At 35.2% G+C, this 14,160-nt stretch overlaps 1 long non-coding RNA gene across 2 annotated transcripts; it reads left to right on the plus strand.

Moving 5' to 3' along the window:
• The first annotated feature begins 1,756 nt into the window (after positions 1-1,756).
• On the plus strand, positions 1,757-13,206 carry LOC127867395 (uncharacterized). 2 transcript variants are annotated; one of them, XR_008043475.1, is made up of 5 exons: positions 1,757-1,859; positions 4,487-4,837; positions 5,130-5,348; positions 6,512-6,653; positions 11,069-13,206. It is a non-coding gene; the product is annotated as an uncharacterized LOC127867395 (long non-coding RNA). The 2 variants fall into 2 exon arrangements; XR_008043476.1 differs by having other exon boundaries at positions 1,859-2,006.
• Positions 13,207-14,160: the final 954 nt, after the last annotated feature.

Here is a 14,160-nt window from a genome sequence, read left to right on the forward strand (position 1 = left end):
ATTATAAGAATTTCGACAGCGTCCTGAAAGAAGTGTACTGCCCAACATCTTCAAAATCAAACCCCCTCTAGACGGCATCGCGGAGAAAGACAAGATCGTGAAAAGGTAGGCCGAGCACTTTGACAACATTCTTAACTGCCCCTCCAGCATAAATGCCAAAGAAATTAATCGCTTATCCCAAGTGCCCATCAATGAGGGACTGAATGAACCCAACCTTGTTTGAGACCCAGACATCTATACGCCTACTCTCCAATTGCAAAGCGCCGGGGATTAACGTCACTCAAGCTGAGGTCAACTAGAAAGGAGGGACAGCCCATACTGCAAGGATTCATCCAATGTTTCTTCTAGTGTGGGAGCAAGAGACCATTCCCCAGAAATTCAAAGACGCTTCCATCATACATCAGTACAAACGCAAAGGAAACAAACAGGCATGCAACAACCGCATAGGCATATCCCTGCTCTCCGTTTCAAGGAAAATTATTGCAAGGATCTTGCCTCCTTTCGGAAGCCGGCGTGTTGGAGATGCGGGTATATAACGTCGTTCGTTTGGTTCAGCAAGATGCGATTGAACACCTTTCAGGGAAATACGACAGCGTAATTCCTCTGTAGTTGCAGCGGAAACTGAGGTCGCATTTCTTGAGATGCTTGATAAGGTATCCCTCTTCCCATTCTGTTGGCATTCCTTCATCTTGCTGAAGAGCGGGTAGAGTAGCTCCACACTGGTCTCGACGTCAGCCTTCAGCGCTTCTGCCTATAGTCCTGCAGACTTGCCGTTCTTCAATTGCTCGATGGCACTGTGGATCTCTTCATTCGTGGGAGCGCAATACTTAATTGGCAGATGGCTTGTAGTTGGCGATATCTCCGGTGGGGTCGCTTGCCTGTTTGAGTTGCTGCTGGAAGTGGTCGACCCACCTCTTCGTCTGTTCTTCGACATCTGCTATCACTTCACCGTTCTTGTCTCTTACTTGCCTATCCCATGAATATATATGTAAATTAGTTTGGGAAATAAGTTTGATTTGAATACAAAAAGTACACGATGTCATAAATTATCAAATTTATTTTACATATAAAGTAAACCATATTCAATCATCATTATCTCCACCACCATCACCACCATTAATTTATCTCTCCCACCAACAATCTCAATTCGAAATAAGTATTAAAACTAAACACGATTGATATGATTGAATAAAATATAACAGACACAGATGCGTCCTTAAACAGATTTGAATTAAATTTATATTGCTTACTGTCCCATGGAACATTAAAATGAATTTTAATGCCAACATGCACATACGGTAGTTAAAAACCCGCGCGAACGAGTAATATGATACTACAGAGTGAGTAAGCAGATTGAGGGAATAATAAAAGTCCGTGCTATAAATATCGAATGGAAACGTTTTGATTACGTTCTATTTTAAGAGTCAAATATATGTATGCTTAAGTAATTTTTTTGCGTACAAATTTCATAATTGAGTGAGTAAAGATTATACTTTTCTACGTGAATGTAACTGTTATAAACAAGCCTGCTGGTGTGATTAATTGGGCTTATCCACTTATGCCAGAAACTAAGTCCTACTGGGAATAAAGAATATATTGAAAAATCTTTTTTTAGATTGCGTATCACCTAAAGTGGTCACGTGTTTATTTTTATACCTCAAACTGTTGAAAAAAAATTGTAAAGTACTTTTACTTTTTCGATACTTCGTTTTTCTGAAACAAACAATCCTTATTGTTACACTAAAAGTCGTACAGGAATACACAAATGATACGGATTTTAAGATAACCGACTATATATATATAAACCTGCTTTTGAGCTGGAGTCGAAACTTTAAAGCAAATATCACTCGATAATATAGGTATGTGTTGGACTATTGTTCGTGTTTTATTTTCATGTTGAATACACGAGCATGTATTCAAAGAAATGTGTTTAGTGTTTGTATTGGATAATATCATATAAAATGAAAATTGATCAATTCGGTATAAAAAACGCAGCAGGTTGCCAGGTAACGTGCTAATAATTATTTGCTATTAGAAGAAGAACATATTTAAAACGTCTTTGTGAAGTATCATTAAAGAAATGAATGTTTTATTAAACTCACTCTAGCTTATGTACAATATAGTGAAAACATTTTACATAATACACTTTCGTTTTCAGCGTTTATATACGAAATAAAAACACTTTCGAGGTCATTATCATTAGCCATTTCAATACTACCGGGTTACCGCCTGTAAAAAAAACTAAATAATTTATTACAACTAAAGCGTTACTCTTTACACTTTTCATATTGAAATCTAAGAAACCTTCAGACCAGAAACACCTCCTCGTGTATTACAAAGTTCCGTGAGGACCGCTCTGCATTACAAGCACGAGAAAACGAAATTACGACTTTTAAAGAAGCACAATCATCATAATGTTAGACGACTAAAAGCACATTTCGCATCGTTATTTCTTGCCATTGAGTTTGTAATCACGATCTTTCGTGACCGCTTAAACAATCGACAGAAAGTTATCTTTCTGACCGTACCCAAAAAGTATGTGTTGGCTCTGCTAACGATACTTCCTTATAACGTACTACATCTACGTTAGCTGGTCTCTAGGTAAATTCGAACCTTGACCTTTGCCTAAGGAGCAGTTGGGCAAAAAGACGACGTGTTGATTTTAATACCTAGAAAACTGAAACAACTTTGATTTAAAAAAAGCACAAAATTAATTTATGTTCCTTTTCCTAAATTAATGTTTGATAATGCACCCGTGACATTATGTTATAAACACACACATATAAGGGAACAATCGCATCAATACTATTCTGAAATCCGCGTAAGCCCTCAATAAACAACGAAAACAAAACCTTTATTTTGACTTAGATATAGTTCATAGTTCATTGAAACGACAAAGCGATCAGCATAATTATTTCCCAATGAAATCAATACAGTATGCGATTATTGCGTGTTGTCTTATCTACTGAAAAATGTGTGAATGAAAATATTTTCATTTATGCACGTCTGTAAGTATCATAGCATGTATTTACTTTCCCATGTCATTATATATTATATTATATATATAATTGCATGGAAAGTTAATACATGTTATGATATATATATAATAAGTCTAATATATATGTTGGTAGCATTCGATCATATGGACTAAATTAACATTGTTGACTTCGATGAATTTTGCAGCATTCAAACACATTCGCAAACTTATTTTAAATAACCTTACATTAACAATTAATCAATGCTAATTATATATTTTTAACTTTGGAAGTTTTCTTTATGTCATTGCAAGTCCTAGTTAAAGTAGAAATTACGTGTGTGACGTACAACTGATAACGGACGACACGTTTAGCCTACTTAGCTTCGTATTGGTTTTAAATCTTAGTGGAAACAAATTACATAATGAGCCTTATCATTTAATATGTTTTTGAGATTTATAAGTTACATCTTTTCTTAAATAAGCGCTCACGATAAAGTCATATCTACAAACTACATGTAATAATAATAACGCACAATTGCTCCTTAAAGGTGCCTTTTCACAGATTTTGGCATTTTTTAACTTATTCATTAAATGCTTTATATCGATAAATGTAAACATTGGATCGTAAAAGCTCCAGTAAAAAATCAAGAATAAAATTTAAAAAAAGGAAAAGAACATTTCCCGGACCAGGTTTCGAACCAGTGACCCCTGGAGTCCTGCCAGAGTCCTGAAGTAAAAACGCTTTAGCCTACTGAGCTATTCCGCCGAGCACATTTACCTGACTTATTTTATACCTTATATAAGCAATCTTCGTAGTTTCACAAAATTTAACGACAAAAACAGAACTCTCCAAATTATTCAATCGTTTCGCGTTGCAACGCTTTATAATTTTTAGGCTTTAAAATCGTCAAAAGATGCATATAATGGCTATATTAGACCATGGTAAATGTTCAGTATAACTGTTTCCTCACAAATATCATAACTAAAACGAAAATTTGCGAATCTGAAACAACTTTTTTCAATTTTGTCAATTTACCAAAGCGTGAAAAGATCCCTTTAAAAAGTGTCTCTTTTTTCTGAAAAAAAAAAACACACACAACAGCACGGTATTTCCAAGAAGGAAACACATATCCTAAATTAGGGCACATGGCTTATTTTACAAAGTGTTATTCTCTTATTCGTCACATGGCTTTGTGTACCATCACATATTCGCGCGTAACTCATAAAGCACGTTTAATTCAAAAGCCAACTAATGAACATCCTATTGCTTATCAGTATTTAGCTTATAATGACATATACTTTTGTTAAATTTAAATTTGTTAAATAATAGTGCTGAAGTGACGAAACTTGTATAAATATATATATTGCCCCCCCCCCCTGAGAATTGTGGCCCATTATATTTTTTATCATAGCTGAATGTGTTTAAATTTGCCCAAACAGCATTTTATGACGAAGTGTCAAAGAAGGACGGATGGAGTTTGACTGTAACAAATGTGTCATCCATTGCAGAATTTTACTTTAAAACTTCAATGAAGGTTACAGGACCATGCCAAGAACTGAGGAAGCCATAATTATCTGATCGTAGCGGCGTTTGATTTTGGTGCCACATACAGCGGATATGCCTTTTCGTATAGAGATGATCCATCCAGAGTGTTCGTAAATCAAACCTGCTATTCTGGCGATTCCTCCGCTAGTCTCGCTTCGCTAAAAACCCCGACAAGCGTATTACTCGATGCGAATGGGAAGTTTCATTCTTTTGGATTTGAAGCCGAGGACGAATTTGCTTTACTGGCGGAGGACAAACAACACAAAGGCTAGAGACTATTCAGACGTTTTAAAATGATGCTACACAACAATAAGGTAAAATATTATATATGCCTTATATAAGCGTTTGCTTTTGTTTAAGCGTAGTCTATGTTCTCATGACGCGTGTATACCTTAACTGTACCTGCTTAAGTATCATGAGAGCATTTGTAATGTGTTTTTGAACTTGAAAATAATGATACAAGTGAGCGTTTATTCATGAATAAAATCATGTAATTGCATCGACTTCCACAAACTATTGAATGAGCATTTAGTGTATGCAAAATATCTCTCCTGATACTATCCATTCTACAGTTCATGTTCAGTAAATTCATATATTATGTTGTAGAATTTGTCACGTGATACAACCGTGGACGACATCGAAGGCAACCCCTATCCTGCAATGAAAATATTTTCTATGGCGATAAAGTACTGACAGAAAAAACTTTTGGATGCTGTTCAAGCACAAACAATTGGCATACTTGAGACGGATATTAAGTACGTAATTACTGTTCCTGCTATATGGGACATCAATGCAAAGCAGTTCATGCGAGAGGCGGCACTAAAGGTTGGTTTGAAGACCCGTAACAGTTAATTATCTAATAACTGGTAGATGAAAAAATTATGTTATGGACCTAAGCGTAAGCCAATTTATAAAGTAGGTTTTAATAGAATACGAAGTGATACAGTGTCATACCAGTATGAGACGTGGTTTGAGATGGAGATGCAATGTGCTATAAAATTTGCCATTTGTTGCGACGAAATGTGATATTTTTGCCACTTGAAAACGGTGTAATGTTACTGTTCTCATTTTATTTATCTAATCACATCACGATATTTTTGTTAAATGTAACACAAATAAGATGTCACTCAAACGGACTAGTGAACATACATGGACTTAGGAACAGGCTTATTTGTTTAATTTCTAAAATTATTAATTGGAACCGAATGTGAATATTCAAGGAGAAAATTCATTCCAAGCCGCTAAAACAGAGTATTTAAATTATATGTAAGACAAACGCGTATTTTCCGAATTGCCGGTTAAAGCTTTAAATAAAAATGTGTATTTCTTCCGTCTAAACCGCTCGGCAGATTTTAGACAAATTTTACAGAAATGCCTTCCCTTGGTCCTTTATTGAAATTGTTCGAATCTTTCCAAGCCGTAAATTGTTACGTGGTCGGGCGAAAATGTTTTAAAATTAAACTTAAAAAATAGTATCATATGAATGCGTAAGGCCCATAGATTTAATATTGGGTACATGTATGTAACATTGTATTGTGATTCTCTACATTAAATCATTGTGGTTAAAATCATTTTCTTGTCTAAAACTGCAATGCGTATCACATAATTGGTATGTATCATCAACAAGAGGTTCTCCACCAAGTTTGTTTAATAATGTCCATGAGGAAAACAATTGCCACGCCCACCACTTCATAATTCATATGATGCATATAGCAATATAGTAAACTATCTTCCCTGAAATGACAACATCAACACCTTATGTTGATCACTTTACCTTACAAATAAAATTCGGTCTCCTTCCATTGAACCCCGTTTTCTTCTTTGCACTTGATTATCTTTTAATCAAAAAAGTGTGTTTACATGTATTGATATGACAATGTAAACATTTTCATGGTGAATAGTATTGAGAAATTGGAATTAAAAATAGCCGTTCAAAGGTTGACAATTATATACAGTAATAAAGTTACAGTTATTTCTTAATCGAATAGGCCGGCATTGATGGAGATCGACTCATGCTGGCGTTTGAGTCCGAGGTTGCCGCTGTATGGTGCACACGGAACGAGATCACTGACCATCAAGTATCTGACTTACGATCGACCGGAGCTAAATACATGGTCATCGATCTAGGAGGTATTTTCTCTGTTTATGTGTAATGTAATTAAAATCTTCCATCCGCAAACAACGCAAGTAATTTCCTGAACAACGTAAAAATTTGAAGTCTCTATAACGCTCAAAATCAACGAAAATTTCGTAAAGTATTTCGTAAAATAAAGTTAACACTTAAACAATCAGAGTTCCTTATAGCAATAGCCATAATTTCAATGCTAGATGTGGTATGATTACATAGCTTTTTGTTGATACAAAATGCTCGTTTTTATTTATTTGTGACACAATTCCATTTTAATTTCCCGCGAATATATCTATTCATACGACACACGAATACCATTTTAGTGTTCATGTGTCGTATGAATAGATATCGTTGCGGGAAATTAAAATGGAAAAACAACGAGCATTTTGTATCTACAAACATCTTTTTTACCAGACCACATCTGGCGTTGAAATTTCGGCAATTGCCATAAGGAACACTGATTTTTAATTGGTTAAGTTTATTTTACGAAATATTGTACGAAATTCTCGTTGATTTTGAGTAGTAATGTTACTTTAAAGTAGCGCACCTCTAATGGGCACATATCCAAATATAATCTAATTAACTATTTTCTTAATCAGCATCATTTCACTGAACTACATGCAAATTTGTAGGTAGGCTTTCCATGCTTTTTAAAAAAATATACCGTTTTTTTCAAAACCAACCCAACGCTCATTTTTTGTACAGTGTATTTTCACCCCTGGGGTATATAAAAGTTCCATAATTCATTCAAATTTCCAAATATGGGCATGCTGTTGGTGTTTATAGATGCAGTTAAGGTGTTTAAAATATAAACAAGATGAAATAAGTATTCTTTTACAGACATTCATTTTTTACAAATTTTTATCTACGGAAGAGCGCCATTTTAAACATAGTTTTTATAAAAACACTATAAACAGAAAAAAATACTAAGAAATAGACAGATTTACCGTTTACTTTTTGAAATAAAAATAAAAATGCAACATGCATCATTCGTATTTTCAGTAGTAAATCACCCAATTTAGCCATAACGTTGTTTTAATTTTAAAAATTGAAGGATGTGCATAAAAATTTCAACATATATGCTACATTAAATCAAATTACGTTAGAAAAGAAATAAAACGTGTCGCAAAAAGTATGCGATGTCGGCAGGACTCGAACCTGCGCGGGAAGATCCCAAAAGCTTTGTATTCCATCGCCTTAACCACTAGGCCATGAAAATTTCTCATTTGTGCGAGCTTAAATTAGATATCCATAAGTAAACAGGTAAAAAGGCTCGCCAATCTGAAGAAATCGCGAAATCGTTTTTTTTTCAGATGATATTTGGATCAAAGTCAATATTTATTGCGAAAATAATGTATTCTAAAGGAATTACGTAAACATATAACAAAATTCGAACTTTGAAATAAATAAAATGCATCTCTCGGTAATAACCGATCATGGAAGATCGGCAATGATCGTAAAATAAATCGCGGGAAATCATTAGAGGTGCGCTACCTTAAGGTATAAATTCCTCTGCAAGTAAATACTAGTATATGTGACTAATGCATATACTAATTGGAAATTAAATGCCTTCATGAAAATTATAAGGGCTTCTATCTTAGGCCTATTTCTCTAACCAGTGATGCATGAATCTTTTGTAAAAAAAATTCACGTTCCAGACAAGTTTGAAATAAGTTTCTATCAATGAAAGTGCTATATACAGTCGAAACCCGATGGCTGGAACTCGTCGGAACCGGCAACAAAAGTTCGAACCATCCGACATTCGAGCCATCCGATTTACTAATACACTTTTGTCTGCAGTACATTTTCACCTCCAGCAGTTGAAGAGAATACATATTCACCATATTGCTTAAACTCCGTGCTATTTCGTACTACTTTCTGCTTTTGAATTAATAAGAACCAAATATATACTTAATACTTTTTATGTCCCCCACTATAGTAGTGGGGGCATAGTGTTGTCCCCCACTATATAAGTGGGGGACATATTGTTTTTGCCCTGTTTGTTGGTCTGTTGGTTGGTCTGTTGGTTGGTTGGTTTGCGCAAACTTTAACATTTTGCAATAACTTTTGCTATATTGAATATAGCAACTTGATATTTGGCATGCATGTGTATCTCATGGAGCTGCACATTTTGAGTGGTGAAAGGTTAAGGTCAATGTCATCCTTCAAGGTCAGAGGTCAAATATATGGGGCCAAAATCGCTCATTTTATGAGTACTTTTGCAATATTGAAGATAGCAACTTGATATTTGGCATGCATGTGTACCTCATGGAGCTGCACATTTTGAGTGGTGAAAGGTCAAGGTCATCCTTCTAGGTCAAATATATGGGTCAAAATTGCTCATGTAATGTCACTTCTGCAATATTGATGCTAGCAATTTTATATTTGACATGCATGTGTATCTCATGGAGCTGCACATATTGAGTGGTGAAGGGTCAAGGTCAAGGTAATCCTTCAAGATCAAACGTCATATAGGGGGACATTGTGTTTCACAAACACATCTTGTTTACCAATATTTTAAAACAGTAACAAATACAAGCAAACAAATATCATATAGTACATTATATCAGCACGTTTTAACGTAACGCATTTTCTGGCAAAACACAGATCGCTAAAGAACAAAACATACATCAGCACATACACATCATTCACATATGAGACAGTGCTACATTTATTTATGTTTTTATATTTTTTTAAGAATAACATTATGTCAGTCGGTGTTGCGTTTCTAAGCTGTCGTCGTAAAACGAAGCTTTCTATTAAATCCAGTTGAGATTGAACATGCTGTGAGTTTACGCACTCCTCGAGATAATTTCTGATTACATTAATACAAAATGTCATCTTTTACTCAAATCAATTAACGATTAAGTCGATGACATGTTTGCAATTGATGTTTAATCAATTATTGAGCGCCTTTAATCAATCGGTCCTAATCCATTAACAGTGTATGCGACCCGAAGCGAGTTCGAGCCATCCGAACAAAATAACGTGTGAAAACTGTCACCGGGACTGTGAAAACAGTTCGAGCCATCCGATTATTCGAGGCTCGCGAATTCGAGCCATCCGACAAAATTTTATATGAATATATAGCAATAAAACAACGGTGCTTTGATTAGAGTTCGAGCCAACCGAAAATTCGAGCTAAGCGAGTTCGAGCCATCGGGTTTCGACTGTAATTATTAATGTAATAAAATGTGTAATGTCTTAGGATATTCAATGGTCGTGTTAAATAAATATAGAAACACTATTTTGTTCAATAACTCAGGCATACATTAATTTATTGATATGAAACTAAATATGTGAATGCCTACTATCTGGTTCTTTGTGGTATTGCATAAGGTTTGCATGAGGGGAGGTCAATGTCATGTTTCTATAATTATAAAAAACGCATTCGTCACAATAACTCTAGACACAATTGAGCGTTTTTGAGGCAAACAAAAGTTCCATCAAAACTTCGTTTGAGTCTGATGATGGGTCAATTGCTTAATAAATAAATACATACAAATGGCGTTTGCTCAAGAACACAATAGGTTTGCATATGGGACGTCTGTGGTCAAGATTAACGACACTGTTATTAGATATTGAAGAATTGAAGAATTGTGTGTAACTTATAGTTTGAAAACGAATTGAAAATAAAAAATCCATATCAAACTTGGAACGTAGATTTATAATGTCAAGTTATTGTACTTGGCAAAAAAAAACAAGTTATGTTGAAGTACATGGTACGGATGTTATCATGATAAAGGTTACTGTTACTAAACATACAAATGTGTTCAATTTAAGTTCTATAGAACTAATTGAGCTATTTTCATACAAGCATACATAATTTGTTCAAAGAATTCGTATGGGGCACATTTGGTCAATGTCTTCGGGATAATCTCTTGTGGTAAATGAAAGGCTCGAAATGCTTAATTGGATTTTAGCATATCATACATTTTGTTTATTTAGAAATGAGGGTTGGAGTTAACGTACACTAATTGTATACCTCTTTATCAACATCACACGTACATCAATTTATATATTCGATGTAATAATCTGAGGTAACTGACCAACGGCCATACTCTTACTTTCAAATCAGCAGAATTGAGCACCCTTTTGGGAATATCAGACAAATGCTTGATTGCACTAGCTCTTCTCTACTAAAGATATTGGAAAGAAAAGCATAACATATGTGTTCATGGTTTAAATAAAAGGCTACTGGAAAATGTTGGTAAATGTGTACACAATAATATTTTAATGAAGACTCGGTTTTTCTTACAGATATCCATGTTGCATTTCAATTTAAGTTTTACTGCTCATAAAAAGTGTTCACAATGTGCAGGTTTAAACAAATCCCCATGTGTTATACTGCATAGCAAACAAGTTCAAGCATGTGATAAAGCATATTTAACTCAAATGAATGTTTTCTTTACATCAGGAGGAACCGCAGACATTACGGTGCATGAAAAAAATTCAAACGACAGCTTCAAAATTATACACAAGGCGAACGGTGGCGCTTGGGGCGGACATGTTGTCGACGAGCAGTTCTTGGGCTACTTAGAAAAGCTCTACGGAAAGAGCGTGTTTAACGAATTTCGGAGACAAAACATCAATGACTTTTTTGAGTTGATCAGGTAATTTGAAACCAAAAAACGATCAAACTTTCTGTCCCACAAGTTTTTTTACAGTGAAACTACCAAGCGCGTTGAAGGAAATTCGCCGTGCAAGGAATTCAAGTTACTTCGGAAATTTACTGAAATGGTTCAGATGGTCGAGCTCCGACGAAAAGTCAATCTTGTATGCAGAAAAGATTCGTTTGGATTCATCGGACGTTATTGCATGGTTTGATAAGCCTATATCACTTCTTGTCCAGCACGTCAGAAAGCTCTTGGGTGATGGCACTATTGTGGACGTTCGCACACTATTACTTGTCGGAGGATTCGCAGAGTCAGGCTTTGTTCAAGAAAGGCTAAAGAAAGAGTTTAGTGGAATCACGTAAATTGTTTCGAAAGATGCGGAATTAGCGATTATGAACGGAGCGGTGATGTTTGGACACAATCCAGATTTAGTAACATCACGAGTCATGGCTCACACTTACGGCATTAGTGTGTACATTCGCTTTGATGAAACGATATATCCACAAGATAATAAAGTTCTCGTTAATGGTGAATGGAATGTGAGCAATTGTTTCGAAGTATCACGAGTAGTCGCATAACTTTTCACCGACCAGCATTTCGTCAGTCATTCCAGTATACAGAACAATATCAGATATTCCTAAATATATTACTGATCCTGGTTGTGAATTGTTGGGTCAATTGACAATCAAAAATATTGAACACTTACCGTTCAATGACCAGTCACTCAATTTGACCTTCATGTTTGGCCACACAGAGCTGCTTGTGAAAGTTAAGCATATGCACACTGGTGAAGAACAAATGCAAACACTAGATTGGCTGCAATAGGATTTTTTTTCAAGACTTTGCTGTGAAGAAAGGTTTCGGGGTCGAATTATATGCTACACGTTTCTTGACTGATGCATTATAATTATTTCCCTTAGTTTTCTCTGCCAATTAATCAACATAGACATGTTGCTTTTAATTCAACGAGTAACTTTATATTTTTGTTAGTTGTGATGTATTTAACATTTTAAGAGCATTTGATATATCACGAATATGTTAAATAAAATCGTTATGCTAAATTCGTATGGTTTCTGTGTTTGTTAATAAAAACTATCAAGCAGGCTTTGTCTAACACGAAGGTCAATAGGGCAATTTGAAACGGGGGGGGGGGGGGATTCCGAATTCTTGTATATAAAGACTTGTATTTTGATGAAAGTTGTAACTGGACCTCATAAACTTCGAAATACGCTCACACTTAGAGTCACGACTCTCAGTCAGCAGCGGGATCATGCAAGTCGCGGCCAGAGCGAGAGTCACCCGCAGCGGATTATGTTGAAGAGTCCTCGGTAGAATGGCCAAGCGGAATGGTATTTGTCCGCAGATGGATAGTGGTTTTCACCTTCTGAATAGGGTCGGCTAAGAGACCTGCAAGCGGCTCGTAAATGTAGCCAGTACCGCCATCACTCGAGCCTGAATGTGCTTGGGAAACCGTTCTGGTGTTCGGGTCGACTGCGGGTGACGTATAGAGCGGTTAAAAGCGGTGCAGCGCGCTAGAAGCGGAAAGAAGATGTCTTTGGCGATTGTTAGCACTACCTTGGCGGAGTGGTTTTGTCCCCTCGAGGGTGTTGGCAACCAGATTTGAATTTTCTTGAAATTATCTAACGGTTCATATTATGGTCTTATTTGCCAATGTGCGCTGGAAAGTTAATGATTATTCAATTTTAAGAAGTTGTAATTTATTTGATGGTTAGCCATGACTATAACGACACTCATTATCATGATTGCCGGTGTTCGTTTGAAAGTAGGTCATGTTTATTCCAAAGTGATTCTATGATTTTTTAACTACGTAACACACAATTATGTTTGTTTGTTTATGGGTTAATTGTAGCTTGATCAAATGTTTTATATGCCGCTTATTTTTGAATAAAATGTAAAGAATATTTTAAGAACAACATGAGCAAGAGTTTCGTTTTTCCATTAAGTTACTTTTTTTTAGAACAAGCACATGCGCATAGTAACAAAACTTAGCAACCAATCAGAAGGGCCGATACTATGAGAAAATTGTACATGAAACAAATATTGCATGGAGCTAAGTTAGCAAGTGTTTGCGGTTTAATTGAAAGTATTTAAACATTCTTAAACTCATATATTTATACAAACATACAATAATGGTATACTGTGTGTCACTAAAAGGAAACACACAACATGAAGTAAAAGACAAATTATGATACTAACTTGATTGCCAAGGTTTGTTATCATTTTAACGAAATGTATGTTAGTTACTTGCTTTAGTTAACAACAAAATCACTACAACAAATAAGTTGGCACAGTTGGCGAAGCTCTGTTAACTGTTTGTTTAGGGTAAAGCTAATTTATTTTTATGTTAAAATCATAAGGCTTATTGTGAAGCTCTTAAATCATTTTCTTAGATGAAAACCAGCGTTTGATGTACGGAGGATACGTAATGAATGTCACCGAATGATCATCGAAACCAGGACCCTCCGCTCCCGTTTCAAGGCGGAATAATATTCTTTACGAAATTTTGACCAAATTGTTCGTATTACTCCAACGTTATTAGTTCGAGTCCTAGTATTTTGTGACATTTCTTTTCAAAGATCTTAAAAATTAAGATATATTGAAAATTTACATAAAACTTTATGCATTTTTGTAATAAAATACTTGTATACAGTTGTCCTACTACTTAATCGGTTAACATACATTTACAGTGTTATAGGAATACAGTTTTCCGACAACCTAGGCTCTTAAACCCACTGATATAGAGTTTTAATAAATTTGCAACCATTTTTACTAGAACATTTGATATCGAAGAATTAAAATTATACTTTAGATAAGTAAGGAGATAACATGTGTTCGTTTGCTTTTTATGCCCCCGAATGAGGGCATATAGTGA

This window comes from Dreissena polymorpha, chromosome 2 (assembly GCF_020536995.1).
Source record: "Dreissena polymorpha isolate Duluth1 chromosome 2, UMN_Dpol_1.0, whole genome shotgun sequence".
NCBI classification, from domain to species: Eukaryota; Metazoa; Mollusca; class Bivalvia; order Myida; family Dreissenidae; genus Dreissena; species Dreissena polymorpha.